Raw genomic sequence first — 21,107 nt, forward strand, 5'->3', positions numbered from 1 at the left:
GCCTCAGGGTCTCTGGTCCGGGCTTGGCTGCCACCCCCACTGGTGCTCACGGCGGAGGCCTGAACCCGGCCTTCCTGCCCCTCCAGGGCCGCTGGGCGGGACATCTGCCAGCACTCCTGCCTGGAATGGGACTCACCGACCTGTCCCAGCCTCCCCGCCCCGGGTCCCGGGTCCCTTTCCCCGTCAGTCTCCAAGGCCAGGGGGGATACATGAGGGACGGGGACAGACACCAGGAGACCGCAAGATGCTCATCCTCGGCCCCCAGGCGGGACCAGCACCCCCGACGAGCATCCATGACGGACAGCAAGGTGTGCCCGCCCTTTGACCTGTGAGCGTGTTTCCAGGCCCCCCCCCACCGCCCCGCACCTAAGAGGTCACCAGGAGGACGTTCCGTGCAGCCTGATGTGGAGGGAGCCCGCGAGCCTTCCTGCACGTGCTGGCCACTGCTCGGGTGTGGTGGACACGACACCTCCTCTACTGTGGGCGATGCCCCGGGGGCTCTGGGCTTGGGGCCGGGACAGGAGAACGGGTGGAAGATTGTGGCCTGTCCCTGACGGGGCGTCAGAGCGTGGAAGAGGACGCACGGAGCTGTGCCGTGGGCGTGGCTCTGTGTCACAGAGAACGACGCCGGCTCCTGGGGGGGGGGGTCCAGGCGACCCCCACCTGGGGCCCCTGCAGAGGCTCAGGTGGCATTGAAGGCCAAGAGGGGCGGGGCAGGGTGAGCACGATCCAGGGTCCAGGAGGACAGGTGCTCGGACCGGCTCCGCCCTGCCCGGCTGTGTGATCTGGGTCCTGCGTGCCGCTTGTGTGTGCGATTACGTGGGTGTCAGTGGCTGTCGGTGTCCACAGGTTCTGTGTGTGTGTGTGTGTGTGTGTTGTGCGCACGTGCCTGCACGCCCGGGACTAGACCAGGTGGGATCCACAGCCCAGCAGGGAACATGGGGCAGACGGGGCCCCGGAGGCCCTGCAGAACCGGGCTCTGGTGCGAGGGCAGACGGGGGCAGTAGCAGGTGCCCGGGACGTGGCGGTGGGCAGGGGCAGGGGCAGGGGCAGGGGCAGGAGGGAGGCAACAGAGCAAGAGGGCTCTTCGGGGTCTGTGGGACTCTTCCCCTTGCCTTCCTATCTTCACATCTGGACTCATTTAGGCCTCCACTCATCAGACACTGGTCAAGTAAGGAAGCCCCTCAGCCCTCCCCTCAGCTCAGCGTGGGATACATGCAGAAATCAGGACGCACCAGGCCACGCCACCCGAGCGCTGGGAGACGGAGGCACAGCCGCAAAGGGGCCGCCTGGGAGAACAGGATGTAGGGAGAGCATTGAGAGGGAGCCCACCCCCTCCCAGTGCTGCACACTGGAAAAGGGGACAGTGGACCAACCAGAGGCAGAGGACACAGGCATTGAATAAGCCGGCCACTGGCGTCGGAGGCATTGAGGAAAGGGCCACACAGATCCTTGTTCTTGGCTCCCTGAGTCCTTCCAAACCGGGCAGACCCATGATCTTCCCCCATTAGGTTCTTGGCAGAGGACTAAATAAGTCAAATGGGGATGGGCGGAGGGTAGAGAAGAGCAGAGGGGATTGGCGCTCTCAGATCCTTGCCAAGTTACTCACTTGCCATGCGACCTTGCACAATTGACTTGCTATCTCTGAGCCTCCGTTTCCCCACCTCTAGGGAGGAAGTTATGCCCCCTGCCCTCACTACCTTTCGATGTTGTTTTGACAGCGAAATAACTGGAAATCGTTGAAGGTGTCACGTGACTTCTAAAGTATCACCATGTGAAGTTCAGTCCCCGTCATGCTCCCCTCTCCGCCGGCCACCAGCAACCACACGTTGACGGGTCTCGGGAGAACCACGGTTCCAGACGCCAAGGCCGGGAGCTACACGAATGGCTCCACCTTTGAGTAGAACGCAAACAACATACAAATGAGCACAGAACTGCCTCCGCTCCTTTGGGAGATCCCAGCCTGGCGCGGGGTGGGCTGCTGCCTGCCTCTGTTCAGGATGCGGGGAGGGGCGGGGCTGTGGGAGGCAGAGGAAGGCAGGCCCCAGACACCAGCTCCAGACTGGGCCCTCAGGGGGCACCGCTCTTGCCAAGGGTCCGCTCCACCAAATACGAACGCGTGTTCACAGGCCGCCCCTCACGGCCTCCGGTGCCGGCGTCCGTCCCCCATGGGCCCCGGCCCCTCCCCTCCTCCCCTCCCTTCCTCCAACTTTCCCCGGCGCCTGGGCAGGCCTTGGATCCCGTCTCCCCCAATGCCAGTGGAGCTTCAGGGACGGACAAACAAGAGGTGACCCCCCCAAGCTCCACCCCACCGTCCCACCAGTCCCACAACAGCGACTCCATATGCAGAGGGATTTGGGGACACTGAGGCGGCTGGTCACACTCACCTCGGGGAAAGGCAGGAATCCTCCCCCAGGATGACATGGTCCAAATGGAGGGGGTGTCCCAGACAGAGGACATATCCGTAAGGGACTTAGAGAGCAAGGAAGAACCTGGCTCAGAAAGGGAGAGAGGCAGAGCAGGCGGGGTGGAGGGGCGGGGCAGGTGGGATGGAGGGGGGGCAGGCGAGGTGGAGGGGGGGCAGGTGAGGTGGGAGGGGTGGGGCAGGTGGGATGGGGGGGCACGTGGGATGGAGGGGCGGGGCAGGGGGGATGGAGGGGCGGGGCAGGGGGGATGGAGGGGCGGGGCAGGCGGGGTGGAGGGGCGGGGCACGTGGGATGGAGGGGTGGGGCAGGCGGGGTGGAGGGGCGGGGCAGGGGGTGGAGGGGCGGGGCAGGGGGGATGGAGGGGCGGGGCAGGGGTGGAGGGGCGGGGCAGGTGAGGTGGGAGGGGTGGGGCAGGCGGGGTGGAGGGGCAGGGCAGGCGTAGAGGGGCGGGGCAGGGGTGGAGGGGCGGGGCAGGGGGGATGGAGAGGAGGGGCACGTGGGATGGAGGGGTGGGGCAGGTGGGGTGGACAGGGACATGCTCAGGATGAGGCTGGAGGGACAGCCAGGTGGACCGGGACAGGCCTCGGCCCGGCCTGGGTTGGGGCTTCTTTGGCAGGAAACAGCCCGTTCAGGCTTCGATGCCCATGACAGACGTGGTCACACCTGCCTTCGGAAGGGTCTCCGCTGCCGGTGGTAGCTCCAGAGTCCGGCTTAACAGCCCCAATGTTTGACCCAACTCTCTCTCTCTCTCTTTCTTTCTCTTGCTTTCTTTTCTTTCTTTCTGTTTTTATTTGAGAGACAGAGAGAGCATGAGAGTGGGGGAGAGGGGCAGAGGGAGAGAGAGAGAGAAAGAGAGAGAAAGTCTCCAGGAGGCTCCAGGCTCAGCACAGAGGCCACGACCCTGGGATCATGACCTGAGCTGAAATCGAGTCAGGTTCCCAACCGACTGAGCCCCCCCAGGCTTCCAAGACCCAACTTCCACTAAACCCACAAGAATAGTGAGGCCCAGGCAGGGAAGGCCCGGCCCACGGCCACGCGTCCCAGCTCAGGTCCCGCCTGTGTGCCCTTTGGCCCGCCCCAGGGCAGAGGGCCCCTCCTGTGCGTGGGCAGGTGGGCTCGTCCTGCACACAGATGGATCCACGGCCCTCCCACGCTGCCTGCGAGCTGGCCCCCAGCCCTGTCCCCTGCTACGGTACACTTAGGTGTGGGCGCCCCAGGCCCAGGCCCCGCACTGCACTCAGGGGCCCTCCCTGCGGCGGCTGACACGGGAGGAAAGAAGCCAGGGCAGCCCCCACGTCATCACCTGAGCCCTAAGCGGGGCTCCCCCCCCCCTCCCCCCCCCCCCCCCCCCCCCCGTCGCCCTGGTGACAGCCTAGCCGGCTGGAGGAGCCTGGACTCTGCCTGTGGGGAGGGAGGCCCGCGGAGGCGGCCTCACCGCCCCGAGCCAGCGCTGCCCGTCTGCCGGGCGGGCCCCAGGCCCTGGAAACCCTGCTCTGGCGTCTAGGTGGGGAGGGATGCGGGGGGGGGGGGGGGGGGGTCTGCGTCACATCCTATCTCGTTCTCCTCTTTGCTGTCAGTCTGCTTGGGAGGGGCCGGCTGTCCTGAGGCAGTGCCTGTGTCCTTGCTGGGGCCTGCCCTCAGCCCCGTGTCCGCTCTGGGAGTGTGAGGGGAGGACAAGGTGGAGGGACCCCGTCCCCGCCCCCAGGCGGATGCCAGGCCCATGGCCCACACACGCGCACGCGCACTTGCACACAGACACAGGCTCACGGGTGCCTCCGTGCCCCTCACGCTCCCCGCTCCCTGGCGTGCGCGCCCTGGTCTCCTTCCCCCTCCTTGGGGCGGCTGCATCCCGGGAGGGTCTCTGTCACACGGTCACAAGGGACCCAGGCCCTTCCGTCCGTGGCCTGCCAGCCCCAGATCTTGCCTGGCGTCATCTTTATGAAGCAGGGGGAAAGTCCGGGGGTCCTCGAGGGCCCGACGCCATGGGCTGGCGCTCCATCGGCCGGAGCCCGTCACGTGTCACAGTTCAGGGAGGGGCGCTAGGAAGTGAGGCACTTATGGGGGTGTTGCCGTTACGCGGTGGGGCACGTCAGTCCCCGTCGAGTGTGCACTGCGGGGACCCATCCAGCACACAGGATCGCCCAGCGGAGGCCCTGCTGGGACAGGGCAGGCAGGGAGAAATGACCTCCAGGCTGATGGGGATGGGCTGGGAGGCTCGGGGCAAGAGTGGGGGTCGAGCTTCTGACCTAGGCCCAGCCCGTATTCTCCCCCCCGGGCGGATCTCAGACTTCTGGGCTATGAGGACCCACGGGACCCACCCCCGGCATGTCAACCCCATCAACCCCCGAGTGTCCACGGCCACCCTTTGGGAAACCTTGGTGTGGAGTCATGTATCTACTGCCCTCTGTGCTCAGAGTCAGGGCTCAGTCTGCCGTCGGGAATGAGGATCAGTATGTCTCTGCACCCACCTCCCAGGCTGGGCTGCGTCCTGGGGTGCCCGGACCAGACCCCACCCCAGGGACGGCTGGAGACGGTGAGACCTCCTGGTGGGGCCAGGGGTCTGGGACATCGGGGCCTGGAGTGTGGGGTGTGGGGAGGCCCAGGTCACGTCCGCGTCTCTGTGCTGAGTGTGCAGAGGCTGTGAATGTGGGGGAGAGTGCCATCTTAGTGGGGGCCGGGCGGGCACCGGGGGGCGAGGGAGACCTTGGCCTGCCCCCAAGAGGAGCGAGGCGGCTGGTTCGCAGTCCGTGCCGCCGGGAGCCTGCTGTGTGCTGACTGTGCAGAAGCCACCTGCGGCTCCCTGATCCCGCTGGTCGTCCGTTCGGATGCTCACGGCACTGTTTATTAAACGCTTGGTCTCCACCACTGAAGGTGTCCCAGGGCTTGCTTGGTATCCTGCATTCACCGGGGCTCGCCAGGCCCAGAGAGAGGGCCTGGAGGGGAAGCTGAGGCAGCTGTGTGCTCAGGCCCTAATGTCTACCCAGCCTCTGCTTTGGGGACCAGCGCCTTCCGGGGGGGAGTGAGGGATGGGCCTGCTGAGGGTGGGAGCAGGGCACCAGGCCCACAAGAGGGGCTTGATGAAAACGGGGCAATGACTGCAGGTGATGCTTGACCCCAGGATGTGAGCGGGGTATTAGAGGGTCAGGACTCAGTCTGTCATGATGGATCACTGATCAGTGTATGTCTGGGATCCAGGCTCAGTCAGTGATCAGGGATCAGTATGTGCTCAGAGTCTGGGCTCAGTCTGTGATCAGGGATATGGGCCAGGGCCAGGCCTCAGTCAGGTGGCTGTGAGGGCTGGAAACAGCACTTGGGAAGCATCCAGAGCCGTTCCTAGCCGGGGCCATTCATTCCCTCTCCCGCCCCTTGTACGACAATCTTGAAGACCCCCTTTGAAGAACGAGTCTTTGACTCTGGGCCCCACCCTGGTCAGAGTGAGAGCTTCAGGGTCAGTCCTAGCCCCTGGCTGTGTGACCTTGGGCAGCTCGCATCACCTCTCTGAGCTTCCGTTTTTCTGGCTTTGGAATGGCCCCGTGAGGGCAGAAGGAGACAGCGCAGCTGCTGAGGAAATGCCAGGGGACTGTCTTCCCAGGCGTCACCATTTGCAGGGGCTTCAACGGCCCCAGGGCTTCCCCAGCTCCCTCCGGCCCCAGGCGCCCCACAGCAGCCCCACGGGGGCCACCACACCTCTCCCTGACCTGCATTTCCTCTGCCCAGCCCCCCCCTGCCCCCCCCCCGGGGGTGTTAGGAAAACCCGACAATTGCACTCAGTTCTCACTGAGAGTTGTGAGAACCAGTGGTTGAAAATAGCCTGGAACTACCTGGCCTCCCTCCACCCCCACCCCCGGGAGGGCAGGGGCAGGCAAGGGTGCCCAAGGAGTGGGCAGGGCCACTCGGGTTACATAAGCCGGCCCGTGGCACCCCACCCCCACCCCTACACTTCTCCAGAGAGGGCCTGGGGACACGGGCACTCGCGAGCAGGGGCGTCCCCGCAGCCAGGCCCCTCGTCCGGGCCTGGACCAGCGAGAGGCGGTTGGCCCGGCAGGTTCTCCAGGGGCTGAGAGCTGTGTGCACAAAGTCCTTCAGAGCACTTGGTCCTGAGTGTCCTCCTCCCTCCTGTCTGTGGGGACTCGCTGTGTGGCCGTGGCCGGAGCCTTCCCCTCTCTGAGGCTTTCCTGTAGAACACAGGGAAATAATGCCGCCCGGCCCAGACAAGAGCAGATGTGGCCACAGACGTGAGCTCAGCAAAGTGGACTGGCCGCTCTCCTCGCTTCCCCAACCCTGCTCTGTCCCTTGCCCCCTCCCGGCCTGTGGGGCCAGGTCTCAGGGCACGTGTCTCACTTCTGAGCGCCCACACCACGGTGCCCCGCAGGTCTGACACCGTCCGTGGAAGCTCCTAGCTGACGGGGCCATAGTCTCTCCAGGCCCGGCGTCCCCCCCGAGTGACCCCGCGGTCTGTGAGGTGAGACACTGCCCCAGGATCTCTGTGTGGGGCAGGCCTGGCCTTCTCCCGGGCCTCACACAGACACGGTGAGAGGGATCGGACGGAGGGCCGGGCACAGGCCGCAGCACGAGGGCTGGAGACCAGCCGTGGGGAGAACTTCCAAGGGGCAGGCGCTCTCCCCTCCTGTGTTCCTGCCCTGCCAGCCCTGGGCTCCAGCACGTAGCTGGGCCCACGGGGCCAGGGGCTGTGCTGAGGGTGTGTCCACGGTGGTCCCCGAATCGCCTCTATGGTGCTGGAGTGGGGCGAGGCCGGGGGCCGTCATCCGCGACAGTCACGTCCGCTGACCCAGAGGGGCTGGAACAAGGGGGTCCTGGACTGAGTCAGTGCAGGGGAGGCGGGAGCGGGGCCAGAGCGGGGCCCTGGCCCGGAAGTGGGGCACCAAAGAGCGGGAGAAGGGGGGGAACGGGGCTCGGACCTCCACTGGTATCCCGGGCTGTGCCAGGGCTCCTTAAGCAATTTGCTCATTTGAGCCTGACAAAGACCGTGCAGGTGGGTGCTGTTATCATCCCCAATTTACAGACAGGCAGGCACAGAGGGGTAAGTAACTCGCCTGAGGTCACACAGCTAGAAAATGGAGCGGTTGGGACAGAACCCTGCAGTCTGGCGGCAGCGACTACATCGGCTCGCGGAGGATGTACCACGTCCGTCTTCCCAGGACCCACGGATGATTGCCTGTCAGCCCAGGTCTGGGCCGGCCCGGGATGTAGAGCCTTTCTGTAGTGGGAGGTCTGGCCACTGTCCTCCTCTGGGCCCAGGCAAGAGGAGGGTCCAGGGAGGGTCCCAGAGTAGTATCTGTCCCGTGCCTGGAACACAGGAAGGGGCCTTGCCTCCTGAGAGGGAGGGAGGGCTTCCAGGAGGAGGGGTCTCCTGAGCCTCATGCTTTTTTCTTTTTTTAATGTTTATTTATTTGAGGGAGAGAGAGGGAGGGAGGGGCAGAGAGAAAGGGGTACAGAGAATAACAAAGCGGGGCTCCATGAAAGCCTGATGCGAGGCTCGAACTCACAAACCTGAGATCATGACCCGAAAGCAAGTGGGATATTCAACCGACCGAGCCCCCGGGCACCCCCTGAGCCTCATGCTCGAGAACCTGGGCCTTCCCAGGGAGGTGGGAGCCCCTTTCTCCCCAGCTGCTCCTCTACTTGCCCCCCCCCCAAATTTGGCAACCTGGAAGGACTGAGGGCCCAGCTGGGGGTGAGAAGGGGCGGGGGTGCCCGAGGGCACAGGGCGGGGCCATTTCTGCAGAGCAGCAGCCCCACAGGCCACGTCTGTCCCGACTGGGAGGCTAATTGGGCCTTGTTGCTTCCACAATTAATTATCGTGCCTGTGAATCAGCTAATTGCTCACCGAGCTCAGCCCCCACCCCTCACCCTCTGCCTCAGGCTCGCGAAGTTCACGAGTAGCTGGAGAGGGACCGCGGGATGCCCTGGGAGGGAAATCCTGTGCCGTCCCCTCCTCCCCTGCCACCAAGTGACCTCACTCCACCTCTGTCCCAGCGGGCAGGGTGGAGAGACCATGGACCAGAGCCAGTGAGCTTCGGTCTAGACCACCCCCTCCCCCCACCGCAGAAGGGCCTCAAACAAACCCCCTTCCTGAGCCCTTACTTCTCCCTCTGAGACCAGGATGGTCGCCGGTGAACGCGGCTGGAAATGGACAGGCCCCAAAGATGTGTTTCCTGTGGTTCCACGCTGGTTCCTCCCAGCCCTGCAACAATCCGTTCTCCATCCCTCAGGGATGCCGTACAGGGCAGGCTCAGCCTTGCTGCTCAGGAGCCGGATGCGTAAACCTGACGAGGAAACGGGCCCAGAGAGTGACCAGGGTGAGGGCCCAGAGCGTGCCCAAGGTCAGGGGCCAGTGTGTGCCCAGGGTCAGGGCTCAGAATGTGACAGGGTCAGTGATCAGTGAGTTCAGAGTCATTTAGGAGTCTCAGCTGAGTCAATGGCTGTGGTCAGGGACTGGTTTATGACCGTGAAGAGGGCTTTTTAGGTGCCAAGTGTCATATCCCCCTCGGGCTGTATGAGGAGGTTCTGGAAGCCGGCTTCCAGCTGGATGAGGTAACGCCAGCCGAGGACCGTCTATTCAACCTGCCCTGTCCACCCAGGGTTTCGTCCAGCTGTGGCCGGGCCGCCAGTGTTAGGTGCAAGTGGTGAGGGTCGAAGGTCTGGGAAGAGGTTGCTGGATGTAAATTGGTAGCAAATTTCTGGTAACGTGGCCATCAGTTCAGAGCTCTAGAGTCTGGGAGTGTCTGGGCTCTGAGAAAAGACCATTATGCACAGAGAACAGAGAAACTGAGGCTGCCGTGGGTTGAATGTGACCCTGTTTATTTCAGGTCATTGAGCTGACAGCGGGGGGGGGGGGGGGGGTCGGGGGGACGATCGACAATGGGCAGAATTACCTACATCTGATCTTCAGGCTCCAAGCTGACTGTTGTCCCTCCTCGGGGAGGAGCATGAGGGGTACAGGTCCTCTCTGCCTCCAGGTGGGCACAGTATCTGGATCCTGGATCGGGAACTGGAACAAGGGGTCAATTTTCCAAAAGGGGCAGGTCAGGGAAGGAGGCAAGGAGTCCCCGTGCGAGGAGGGGGGTTGGCATGGCCCTGCGAAGCCCCCGTCTAAGGGGACACCACCTTGCCCTGGGAGCCGGGACCAGGCCCCGAAGCAGAGGAGTGGGGGACGGCTGCCCCTCCCCCCTCAGCAGGGAGAAGGGCTGGTGGGCACAGCGGCCCCTGAAATCCTGACTCAGAGCCGCCAGCACCCTCGGCTCTGCCTCATGGCCTAATAGCAGAGGCCCCCTGGTGGCCGTGGGCTGCCAGTGCACGAGGACGCGGAGGCCAGGCCGCTGCAGGGGAACTGGCCATGCGAAGGCTGGGCGGGCGCTGCTCTGGGGGGCCCCGGAGGTAGCCCCCCCCCCAGCACCACCTCCATGTCTTCCCCCAGTTCAAGGGTTTGGGGAGGAAGGCTCTTTCCCTCGGGAGGGAAGGCAAGAGACAGACTGCCCGGAGGTTGTACCGGGAAGGGCCCTCCGCTGCCTTGTGGTCTTTGTCTCCGCAGCCCTCCCGACCAGCCCCTTAGAGAGACCAGGGGAGGTTTAGGCCCCAGGCTGGCCTTGCAGGAGGGACTGGTTTGGACAGAGCTCCACCCCTGGAGGGCGCTCCATCTGGGCGCCCAAGCCATCTTGAATTGCCTTCCCCTGCCCCTCCCCACCAAGGGCTGGCGCTTGTGATGGGGGTGCTGACGGTGACCAGTGATGGTGTTGACCGTGACGGTGCTACAGTGGCACTGGCCGGGGGTCGTGGTGATGGTCACGAGGAGCACAGTACGGGGCTGGATGCCAACCTACAGGTCGAGAACAGCGAGGACTGTGAGTTAATGTTTGGTGGTGACGATGACGACACCCCGATTCGGTGTCCCGCTGAGTCTGCTGAGAAAAGCAGACAGCTGCACCAGAGAGCGGGCCTGGACGGCAGAAGCACAAGTGGTAAAGTGCTGAGATGGTAAGGTGTGTAAAGTGTTGAGTATTCAAGCAGAGTCAAAGAGGATCTTGCATTCAGAGTGGACCACAAGTTGCGTAAAAAGAGCAAGGAGCTGGGGGGCAGTAGCATCCCAGCAGAGAAGAATCTGGAAGTAATTTCCCTGAGGTCATTCCTCCAAGACTCTGGATTTCATTCTAGAGAGGCCCCCTGTGGGTAACTGGCTACAGGTCCCCGGAGAAGAGGGGTTACGGGCACTTTAAGGTGGAAGATAAAGCAGCTAAAGGGGCCACTGCCCTCAGTTTGTGGAAAACAGAATCCAAATATAGACCCAGGACGTCCCCACTGTCACCAGGTCCAAGGAGGATGGGCGTGGGGTGAGAACGGCGAGGGGCGAGCGAGGGCAGCCACGCTGGCTCTATGGTGGCCTGCTTCCAGACCCGCCGCCTCTGGCTCTTCTCCAAGGCCCCTCCCTCAGCGTCTCTAGGAGTCCCCTGAGCACACACTGGACAGACCCAACCTGGACGGCACCAGTCGGCCCTCCCCCGCTCTGATGCTCTGGACGGGGCCCAGAGTCCGTGCTTCCGACTTCCACCTTCTGCCCATGACTCCTTTCTCCTTCCGTTCAACCGACCACCCACTCTCATCCGCCTCCCCATGCGTCCTCCCCGCCAACCCTCACGGGCCACCCACCTCTTCAGCCCTGCACGCACACCACGCCACACCACGCCGTGCTTCTGATTATGCGCCTATCTCTCAGTCCGCACTCTCCTGCCTCTTTCCTCCATGTACCCGCCCTCCACCCTTCCACTCCACATCCTGCCCGCCTCTCCAGGCTTCAGGTCCATCCATCCTCCCACACACCTCCTTCCTCTACACCCCCTTACCTCATCCTTCCTTCCATGTGCCTGTACTGTCTACGCACAAGCCCCCACAACTTCCCTCCACCTATATGTCCTCTGTCCATCCGCCCATCCACTCACCCATCCAACCGTTGAACCATCCGTCCGTCCATCATCCACCCACCCACACGTCCATTCCCTTACCTTACACCCACCCATCCACCCTCTCACCCCTCCATCCACCCACCTACCCAGTCATGCATTCATTCACTTACCCTACCCCCACCCATGCAACTACCCATTCATCCATCCATCCATCCACCCATTCATCCATCCATCCATCCATCCATCCACTTACCCGCCCAGCCATCCACCCACCCATCATCCATCCATCCATCCATCCATCCATCCACTTACCCGCCCAGCCATCCACCCACCCATCATCCATCCATCCATCCATCTATCCATCCATCCATCCATCCATCCACTTACCCGCCCAGCCATCCACCCACCCATCATCCATCCATCCATCCATCCATCTATCCATCCATCCATCCATCCATCCATCCACTTACCCGCCCAGCCATCCACCCACCCATCATCCATCCATCCATCCATCCACCCACCCACACGTCCATTCCCTTACCTTACACCCACCCATCCACCCTCTCACCCCTCCATCCACCCACCTACCCAGTCATGCATTCATTCACTTACCCTACCCCCACCCATCCAACCACCCATCCATCTATCCATCCATCCATCCATCCATCCATCCATCCACTTACCCGCCCAGCCATCCACCCACCCATCATCCATCCATCCATCATCCACCCACCCACACATCCATTCCCTTACCTTACACCCACCCATCCACCCTCTCACCCCTCCATCCACCCACCTACCCAGTCATGCATTCATTCACTTACCCTACCCCCACCCATGCAACCACCCATCCATCCATCCATCCATCCATCCATCCATCCACTTACCCGCCCAGCCATCCACCCACCCATCATCCATCCATCCATCCATCCATCCATCCACCCACCAACCAGGCGGTGACTAGCCACTCCTCGGCTCCTGGAAGAGACAGAGAGCAGAGACCCAACTCTTGGCGTTCCTTCTGCCTGGGGCAGGAGCTGGGCTTTCCTCGGTGTGCGCGCGTGTGTGCATTTTATCCGTACCCCCCCCCCTTATCTCTCTCCCCTCCCCCACACCCCGCCCCCCGCTCGCGCTCCCCTCTAATGTGTGATCTGGAAGCTCTATAAAGCCTGATGTAATCCGTAATGCAGTCTCTGGCTCCCGATTCGGGATCCAGTTTCAGAGAGCAAGAGATTGGGGAGCGCCGGCAGCCCGGTGGGGGGAAGCGGCTCGCCTCTCTCCTCCTCCTTCTCCCCGTCCTCGGCCTCCTCCTCCTCCTCCCCTCGCCGCCCCGCCCCCGGCTCGGCTCGGCTCGCCCCCCCCTCAGGAAGGGGAAAAAAGGCGAGAAGAGCGGGGCAGGCGAGAGGAGCGGAGCGGCGGCGGCCGGAGAGGGAGCGGCGGGCGCAGGCGGCGGCGGCGGCGGGCGCGGCGTTGGCGGCGGCCCCGGCGGAGCGAGCGCGGAGCCGGCGAGCCGGGAGCACAGGCGGCCGCGCCGCGTCCTGGCCGGGCCCGGGCCCGCGCGCCCCGCATCGCCTGCAGCCCGGGCATCCGGACCCCCCGGCGCCCGGGGGGCTCCAGCAGGCGGGGGGGGGAGGGGAGGGGGCCTGCGTGCGCCGGCGGGGGCACCCCGGGGTGCGTCCGGCTAGGCCTGGAGCGGGCCGGGGGCGGCGGCGGCAGGAGGAGCCCCCCCCCCCCTCGGGTCGGGCGCCCGGCTCGGCCGCCGGCGACGCGGGGCGCTCCTGGGGATTTGCAACTCGCCGGATCAAGTCTTCGCCGGCGGTGCCGCTGCTGCTGGGGAAGGTAAGGAAGACTCCGGCCGGGGACCGGGGGCCGGGGGCCGGGGGCCGGGGGCGCGGCGAGGGTGGGAGGGGGTCGGGGGAGGGGCGGACGCCCGGACTTCCTAACTTCGCCGTTTGGGGCTTCGCAGCTCCGAGGTTTGCGCTCGGAGCTCGGGACTTTGGACGCCCCCCCCCCCCCCCCCAGCCCCCTGCCTCCTCCAGCGGCAGCCAGGGAATCTGGCAGGTCTCTGCGTGCCCGCACCCGGCGGGCTGAGGAGGGGGCGACCCTGGACGTAGTAGAGGCTCCTTGGCTTTGCTCACCTCCCCCCAGTCCACACACGCAGCCTGGCCAGCCTGGCAGGCTGGGCTGGGGAAGGCATCCCTCCCCGTCACATGCACAGACCCGGGGCAGGCTGGAGAAGGCGTTCCCGTTGTGTCCCCGACACAGACAGATGCTGGCAGGGGTCTTGGGGACCCAGATGTGACCCCTAAGGCCACACATAGACCCAGGTAGGTTGAGGAGAGACACCCCCGTGTGTCCCTCCTTCCCTTCACCACCCTCAGAGCCCCCTACAGACAGTGTAGGGGCCCGAGGTGTCCTCCCCCCACGCAGAGCCCCCGGGGCTGCCGCCAGAAGCCTCCAGGCTCCCCCTCAGCCCTCACCCTTAGACCGGTACTGCCTTTGGAGACCCCTGGAGGCTCTCTCCCCCCACCCCAAAGCGGCGGAGGACTACCCTAGTGCCCCCCACCACCCCACCACCTCCCCCCCCCCAACACACACAAACGACCTGGCTCTTTCCGTTCTCGTCTTCTTTTCCACTCGCTCGGACAGGCCGCGCGGATAAGCCGCTTCGAACTTTGGGTCTGCCCTGCGCCCTCTCCCTGCGAGGCAGCGAGGCGAGGCACCCGGCACTCCTCGGTCGGTCCCCATCCCCAGCGAACAGAGGCCGCCGGCCCTCCGCCGCGGCTGCTCTCTCTGGGAGCCGCGCGTAGCTGCCTCGAGGAATGAGCATTGCCCCCTCCTGGGGAGGTTGGGGGCGCCGGGCCCAGCCAGACACCCTCTCCTGGGTCCCCGTGGCCCCCTGGGCCGGGCAACCCGCGACTCGGGCCTGCCTGGGAGGGGGCGACGAAGATGAGAAGCGCCGGGAGCCAGGCGGCCGGGAGGACGAGTCCGAGGCTGCGGCTCTGAGCCCGGGTCCCTCCGCCGAGCCCCAGCGACTCCTGCTGGGTCACTTCCCAGGCAGCTCAGAGAGAGAGCCCAGCCTGGCAGCCAGGCCCCGGCCCGCTGGGCACCTTACCCTTCCCACTTTTATTTTGGGCTTCCAAGTTTCTTGGAGCGCGAGGACCCAGGCTGGGACCTGACGAGCCCTAACCCACCCCACCCTAGCACCCTTCCCCGCGGCGCACTCCCCATCACGCCCGGTTCCCCCGGGTCCGGGGCAGGGGTTCCTTAGCTGCAACTCGGGAGGAGTTGAAAGGCGTGAAGGCGCGTGGGAGGGCAGGGGGCGCGCACCCCCGCCCCAGAAGAGCCTCTCGGCGGACGTGTTGGGGAGGTGGCCCGGAGGTCTGCTCTCCTACCCCACCCTCGGGACCCAAGGAGACCGTTGGTGCCCTCCCCCACAGACACAAACACACACCCCCTCTGAGCAGCGGCCGCGCGGGCGGTGGAGTGGAGGGGGGGGGGGGGAACCGGAGCCTGGGGTCCCTTGTCGCATCCGGGAGGTGATATATGGTTTTTGGGGTCTGGAGCAGCGGCCATGGCGTCTCCTAGAACCCTGAAGACTTCCATTCCCCGGCGACCCCCGCAGCCGAGGAGGCGGCGAAGGAGGTCGAGGGAGGGAGCCGCTCCCTCCCCGACCGCGGGCGATGGAGAAACTCTGCGCCCGGACGCCGGGTGCCGCCGGGTCCGGCTTTGAGTACCCGAGCAAGGTCACGCCGCCGAAGGAGGGGGCGGGGGCTCTGGGCGCGCCCCCGCCCGCGCAGAGTCGCAGCTCAGGGAGGGGACGTGGGCCGCCCGCCGAGTCACCCGAGCACCCGCCACCCGCGCCCGGTCCCTGGAGGCGGACGTTGCGCGCATTCGGGGATCCCGGAGCGCCCCGCGCCGAGCCCGCCGCCTTCCTCCCCGGCTCGCTCGCTGCTCCTCCGCGCTGCTTTCAGACTTGTTGCGCGTGCATCTGGGGGGCGGGGGACGGCCCGCGAGCCGCGGAGCCCGGGCGGCCGGGGGGCCGAGCCCGAGGCCGGCGGGAATGCGCCCCGGCGGCGCGCGGCTCCGCGGGCGGGCACGGCGCTGGGGGCTCGAGCGGGGCGTTCTCTGCCTCGCATCCCGGAGAAGGGCGCTTGTCCCCGCCGCGCTCCCGCGCGGGGGCGGACACCGGGCGGTTCGCTGCCCTCGGCCTCACGCCGCACTCCGCCGACCCCGGGCGGGGAGGGGACACGGCTAAGTTGCCGAGCCCTCCAAGTCCCTTCCCCTGTCCGCGGGCCCCGGCCCGCCGCGGGCCTCGGCGGCCGCGTCCGTGTAATGGGAGCGCGGATTGTGCTCTCGGAGCCTTCCAGCCGAGGCCCCTGGTGCTCGTCCCGCGATCCGACGCGCCGGGCCCCGCAGCGTGCTGGGGCTGCGGCGTCCGGGCCGGCCGGGTCCCGAGGCAGCGGGGCGCCTGCGGACACTCGGCTGCGAGGCCTCGCCGGCAGGCGGCCCCGGCAGGCCCCGGGCGAGCGGCCGCGCGCGGGCCGACTCGCGCGGCGCCTTCGTCCCCTGGCCGGCCCCGCCTCCCGGAGCGGGTCCGGGGACCCGAGCCCGCCCCCTGGGGACAAACTCGCGGCCGGGGCCCGGGCGGCCGGCGCGGGGCTGCGGTGGCGGTGGCAGAGGGCGGCGCGCTGCCCCGGACGGCCGGGAGAGGGCGCCCGCGCCCGCCCGGCGGCCTGCCCGCCCCTTCCGTCTCCTCCGCGCCCGCCCGCGCCCGCCCCATCCTGGGCAGCCCCCGGCCGCCCCGCCCTCCCGCCGGGCGCCCCGCCGCCCGCCCGCCCGCCGGGGCCGCTCGCTGGCGTCTCGGGCCGGCCCCGTCACCTGGCTCTTCCCGGCTCGCCCGGCCCCCGTGCCCCGGCGCACGGTGCGCGGCCACGGGCGAGCGTGTTTGTGTCCATGTGCGCCGTGCACGCTGCCCGCATGTGTGTGCAGGCATGCAAACTGTCACATCTGTGTGCGTGGCGCGGTGCGGGTCTGCCGTGAATGTGAGCCCGGATGGCAGTGTTGAAGTGAGCCGCGTTTTACCCTTGGGCGGGCGCCGGGTCGGCTCCGTGCGCAAGAGCTGGGCCGGAGACTAAAGCTCTGTCGTGGAGACCCCGCACCTGGAGGGGTTCGGTAACCCCATTTGTGCCGGCGAACCCACACTCCCCCATTGTCCTCTGGAACCCTCCCGCCTCCGGCCTCCCTGGCTGCAGCTGCGCCACAGGGCAGAGCCGTGGTTGCTGGGTAAACACGCATGGCCCGGGGGCCCTCGTGCACACATACACTAAACGTGTGGGTGCCCGCGTGTGTACCCTTGCACTGGGGGTGCAGTGAGGGCCGTGAGGAGGGCACGGTCCCCCCCCCCCTCCGCAGGATGAGGGCTGACGGGAATCTGGGAGTGAAAAGGCTCTGACAAGCTCTGTGAATCAGCTCTACCGTGGAGGATAAGGAGAAGCCTGCAGGCGTCCAGATGTGGGGCTCCCACGGAGGCTGCTGCAAGGAAGCGACGGGCTAATGGGGACCCACAGAAGGGGTGGGTGGGTGGTGGTGAAGGGGAGGGAACAGCCACGCAAAGGCCCTGTGGCAGGCGACAGGACAGCTGCGAGGAACGGACGGGACTTGGAAAGGAGGGTGAATGGCAGGACAGGGGCTGCAGGGGGAGGCGGGCCAGACCTGAGCCCTGGAGGCCTTGGGCCGTGTCCCGGGAGCTGGGGGAAGTACCGAGGGGATCTTAAATAGGGGTGGTGACTTGGCCCGACCAACGGCGGGGGGCCCCTGCGGGCAGCGGGGTTACAGGAGGCAGAACACGCCTATTCACGCCAGGTGCCCACAGCTGCACTGCAGACCGCAGCCATCGTGACAAAATGCCCACGTCCCTGACCCACCCGAGACCCCCCCACGTCATCGTCAGGGTGCACGGATCCCATAAAGACAAGCACACAGAACGCCCTGGACTCTGGGCCCCACTGTGTTGCTCGACTGTGGGGAAAAGGTTTCAGTCGCCGGGCATGGAGCCTGAGTCCCTCCCCGCAGGGGACAGGTCTTGGCAAGGAGCCCCTAAGACCCGCAGAGGGAGCCGAATGCAGACCCCTGGGCTCGGGTCTTCTGACACCAGGTGCTAAGGAGCCTCCCTGCCTCGGTGTTCTCAGCTGGGGGGGGCAGGGGGACGCAGTCCTGCTCGCAGGGGGAGGCAAAGACGAGCTCAGGGACAAAGTGCGCTACGGGGGCACATCTGTCCCGCTCCGGCCCCACCTCCCCTGTCCCCCTTCTCCGTAGGGACCCTTGCCTCGTAATTAAAGAAGCACCAAGGGCTAGGGAGCAAATAGGAGTCTCCGTCTTGCCCCCAAACGCAGGTCCTCTGCCCCGAGTGACCCCGTTGGTGACTCCCTGTTGTCTTTCCAGAACGCTCTGTGCTTCGGCAGGACAACTGCATATGTCTTGCATGGGCAAGTGGAAGTGTTCAGTGTACATCATGGGCACCCGGCTCACCCGCCATGCCCCGGCACCCCGCCCCCTACGCCCCCACACCCCCACTCCCAGTTATCACCTTTGGCACCTCCATTATCTTTGTGCTGGTCCTGCCGCCTGTCTTCCAGCCCGTCGATCTCTGTGGCCCCAGCAACCACCAGAAGCCAGGAGAGGCTCCAGGGCAGGCACCAGAGTTGAGCCCCAGCCCAGGCAGTTTTGGGGGGCTGGCTGCCAATTTTGGGGTGCTGTCTCAGGGCTGAAGGTCTCTGAGGCGGAGACGCCGAGGGCTGGTGGGCAGGGCCACCCAGGGATGGCCTGGTCTCATCACTGACCTCCACCCAGATGGGGGGGCTGTGGAGAGAGCACCAGGCCCCACCCTCTGAAGCCTGTGCCGCCGTCCACCCCCACCCCCACCCCCCTTTAAGGCTTGAGCCTGCAAGGGAGTTGATGGCCCCAACCTCCCTCCCGCGTGGCAAGGTGACTTTGGAGCAGCCGCTTCTCTGAGACTTGGTGACTCAGGGCTGGGAGCCTTGCCGCCCTGTGCCCCAGAGAGCCTAGAACTGCAGAAGGCAGGGCAGCCTCGGGGCTGTCGAGGGCAGGACTTGGTACGGACCTGATCCGGCTGGGGGGTGACATCTGGTGCCCCGGGAAAGGCATGTGACCAGGGCTGCAAGACCTGAATGGAAAGGAGAGGGAATCAGCAGGAGGGAGAGCGCGTCTTCCCCCGCCCCTGCCCCCGCCCCCAGCTGGACCCGCCCCTGGGCCCCACCTCACACGTGGCGCCTCCAGAAGCCCTTTGTGGACAGCAGCACGTCCACTCGCACACCCACGCCTGCACACGCACACACACCTGCACGCGGTCCACTCACACCACACGCACACGCTCCCTCACCCGCACAAAGCCCCCCCCACTTGTCCTCGGACACGCACTCCCTCCTACACCGTGTGCACACGTAGGTACGCTCCCGCCCTGCACCCACACCCGCTCCTCAGCACCCGGCCTGTCCATCCGTGGGCCCCACCGTCCTGCTCGGGGCCGGGGGAGGGGGGGGGGCACCGCGTCTGCTTGCTCCCGCCTCCCTCCAGAGCTGGGGGACCGTGGGCAGAGGTTGTGACCTTGAGCCCCGGCCCCACCCTCGCTGGCCGTCCTTCTCCTCAGCTGCCCCCCACAGAGGGGACAGGTCACCCCGTGGGTGTCGGGGGAGGCCCCGGGTGCAGCCTCCAGCTGGGGGAGCCTTTGCTCCTCTGAGCACTGGGACGGGACGGTCAGCCTTGCCGCCCCAGCTGTGCTTCTGGAGCAGGTACAGGGGACTTTGGGAGCCGGAGGACTTCCGATTCCACGAAGCAGGTGCAGGCAAAGTGCCGGTCGCTGCTCGCCCCCTGCCCCCCCCCCCCCCCCCCTCGCAAGCGGTCAGGAACTCTGCTGAGGCCACCCAGTCGGGCAGCCCGCGATGCCCTGGAGCCTCAGCACAGAGCAGCCCCAGGGCCTAGGTGTGCCCCCGGGGCCCCTTCCTGACCCCCTCTTCCGACCTTCCTGCTGTCCCCTTGCCCTCTCCCATGCGACCTTGGGCAGGTGACCTCGGACGAGCCCCTCCCTCTGGAGACCCGGGGAGCACAGATCCCGGTGTGGGGTGTGGATCGGGGCATCACTCACGGGCCCGCAGCCCGGTGGCCAGGGCAGCCTCGGGGCTCAGCGGCTCCCCCCGGGGCGCCAAGCCGGCCGACCCTGAGAGGAGAGCACAGTCAGCCACCCCCTCCTCGTGAGAGTCCCCCACCCCCACCCTGGGACCTATGCCGTCGCGTCCCCGCTTAGGGCCGTCTCCGGGAGAGGCTGGCTGTGTGCTCGCACATGCTACTGCACGCTTGCGCCTGCGTGCCTGGGTGCGTGCGCGCTCGGGGTGCAGGACACGCCCACTCTGGGGAGGGCCCGGCAGGCGGCAGACGCCGGTGAGGCCCTCGAGGGCAGGCCGCCTCGGTGTCCTGGAGGACGAGTGCTCCCCAGGCCAGGGCCGGGCCAGGAACGGGGGCGGAGCTCCTGGCGCCCAGCGGAGCAGCTTCGAGGCCTGCGAGGGCTTTGGGGTGATGGGATTCTGGGCAAGAGGAGGCGTGACAAGGCCGGTCAGGGAGCTGGCCCCCAGCTCCAGGCCCCAGCTCCTGAGCTACGTTGGTGCGGGGAGTCCGCCAGCCTCCCTTGTGAAATAAGGGTGAAGACCGCCTCGCCCTCGTGGGGCTGCGGGGCGGGGGGCTGCGGCCGAGCCACACAGGCCCCCCCCCCCCAGCCCCCAGCAGCGGCCCTTCGGGTGGCGGGGGGCCTTTCTCTCTTCTCTTGGGCAGACTCCCCGCCACGGCACCTGTGCCCAGGCAGGGGCGCAAGGGAAGGGGGCTTCCCGAGGGGCCGGGCCAGAAGGCGTGTGATGCGGTGGGCCTCTCGGGCCCCCCACCCCCCCGCGGCCCTGTGGTGGCACCTCCCTGCTCTGCCCCTACCTCTCTGCTGAGTGCGGTGTGACCTGGGGGTTCCTCGGGGCAGGCGTGGGACTCCCCGCAGGTGAGCGGAGGGGTTCAGGGGAGCCCGGTCCGCACAGGCCGGGAGCACGAACACAAGGTGACTGTGGGGTGGGGAGCCACGTTCTCACGCCCCACCTGCGTCTGTGCTCACGGACAAAAGCCCCTCGTCCTGGGTTGTCCTGGATCTATGCCCCCCCCCCACTCCCAGAGCCCACGCGGCCCCCTGGGGCCCAGGCTGCCTCCCATAGGGGTCCCTGGGCTCCCTGGGCAGGGAGGGCAGGCTGCGTGGGCAGGGGCGGTTGCGCGTCCCCGGACGGCCTCATCCGCTTGCTCTCCCGGCCCCTGCCCGCCAGCCAGCCCCTGGGCTGTCCTCGGTGCTGAGGGCGCCCACCCCACCCCTCCCCCAGCGCAGCCTTTTCCCAGGACACACAGGCAGGCACTGTTCAGGGGGCCGGGCAGGACAACAGAGTGCCTTTTGTGGCTGGCATCTGGGGATGCCATTGGCGGCCTGGGGTGGGTGGGGAGGGGATGTGGAGGCAGGGCCCGGGGTGGGTCTGCGTGTGTGCACCGGGCCTTGCGGGGGAGGGCGCTGAGCCTGGGGAGGAGGGTCGGACAGACTGGAGTGGGGCTGGAGAATCACAGCGCCTGAGGGAGCGGGGAAAGCAAGGCACCCAGGGCATCTGATGTCGGGGCGGGGGCACCCTGGCCTGCACGTCAGGGAGACATCTGGGACGGTGTGGCAGGTGGG

The 21,107-nt window shown here is 66.7% G+C and overlaps 1 protein-coding gene across 12 annotated transcripts in view; it reads left to right on the forward strand.

Moving 5' to 3' along the window:
- Positions 1–12,517: 12,517 nt before the first annotated feature.
- The window catches only part of ADGRB1 (adhesion G protein-coupled receptor B1), an 81,468-nt gene continuing 72,878 nt past the window's right edge, over positions 12,518–21,107 (forward strand). For 3 of the 12 annotated variants that reach the window (XM_053896068.1, XM_053896069.1, XM_053896067.1), the window contains exon 1: positions 12,518–13,183. The gene's annotated coding sequence lies outside the window, so the exon portion shown is untranslated. Of the gene's footprint in view, positions 13,184–13,653; positions 13,672–21,107 lie in introns of those variants that run through there. The other 9 variants (XM_053896062.1, XM_053896065.1, XM_053896064.1 and 6 more) reach the window with 6 other exon arrangements.

This window comes from Panthera pardus, unplaced genomic scaffold (genome assembly GCF_024362965.1).
Source record: "Panthera pardus isolate Hobbes unplaced genomic scaffold, ASM2436296v1 HiC_scaffold_7, whole genome shotgun sequence".
NCBI lineage: Eukaryota > Metazoa > Chordata > Mammalia > Carnivora > Felidae > Panthera > Panthera pardus.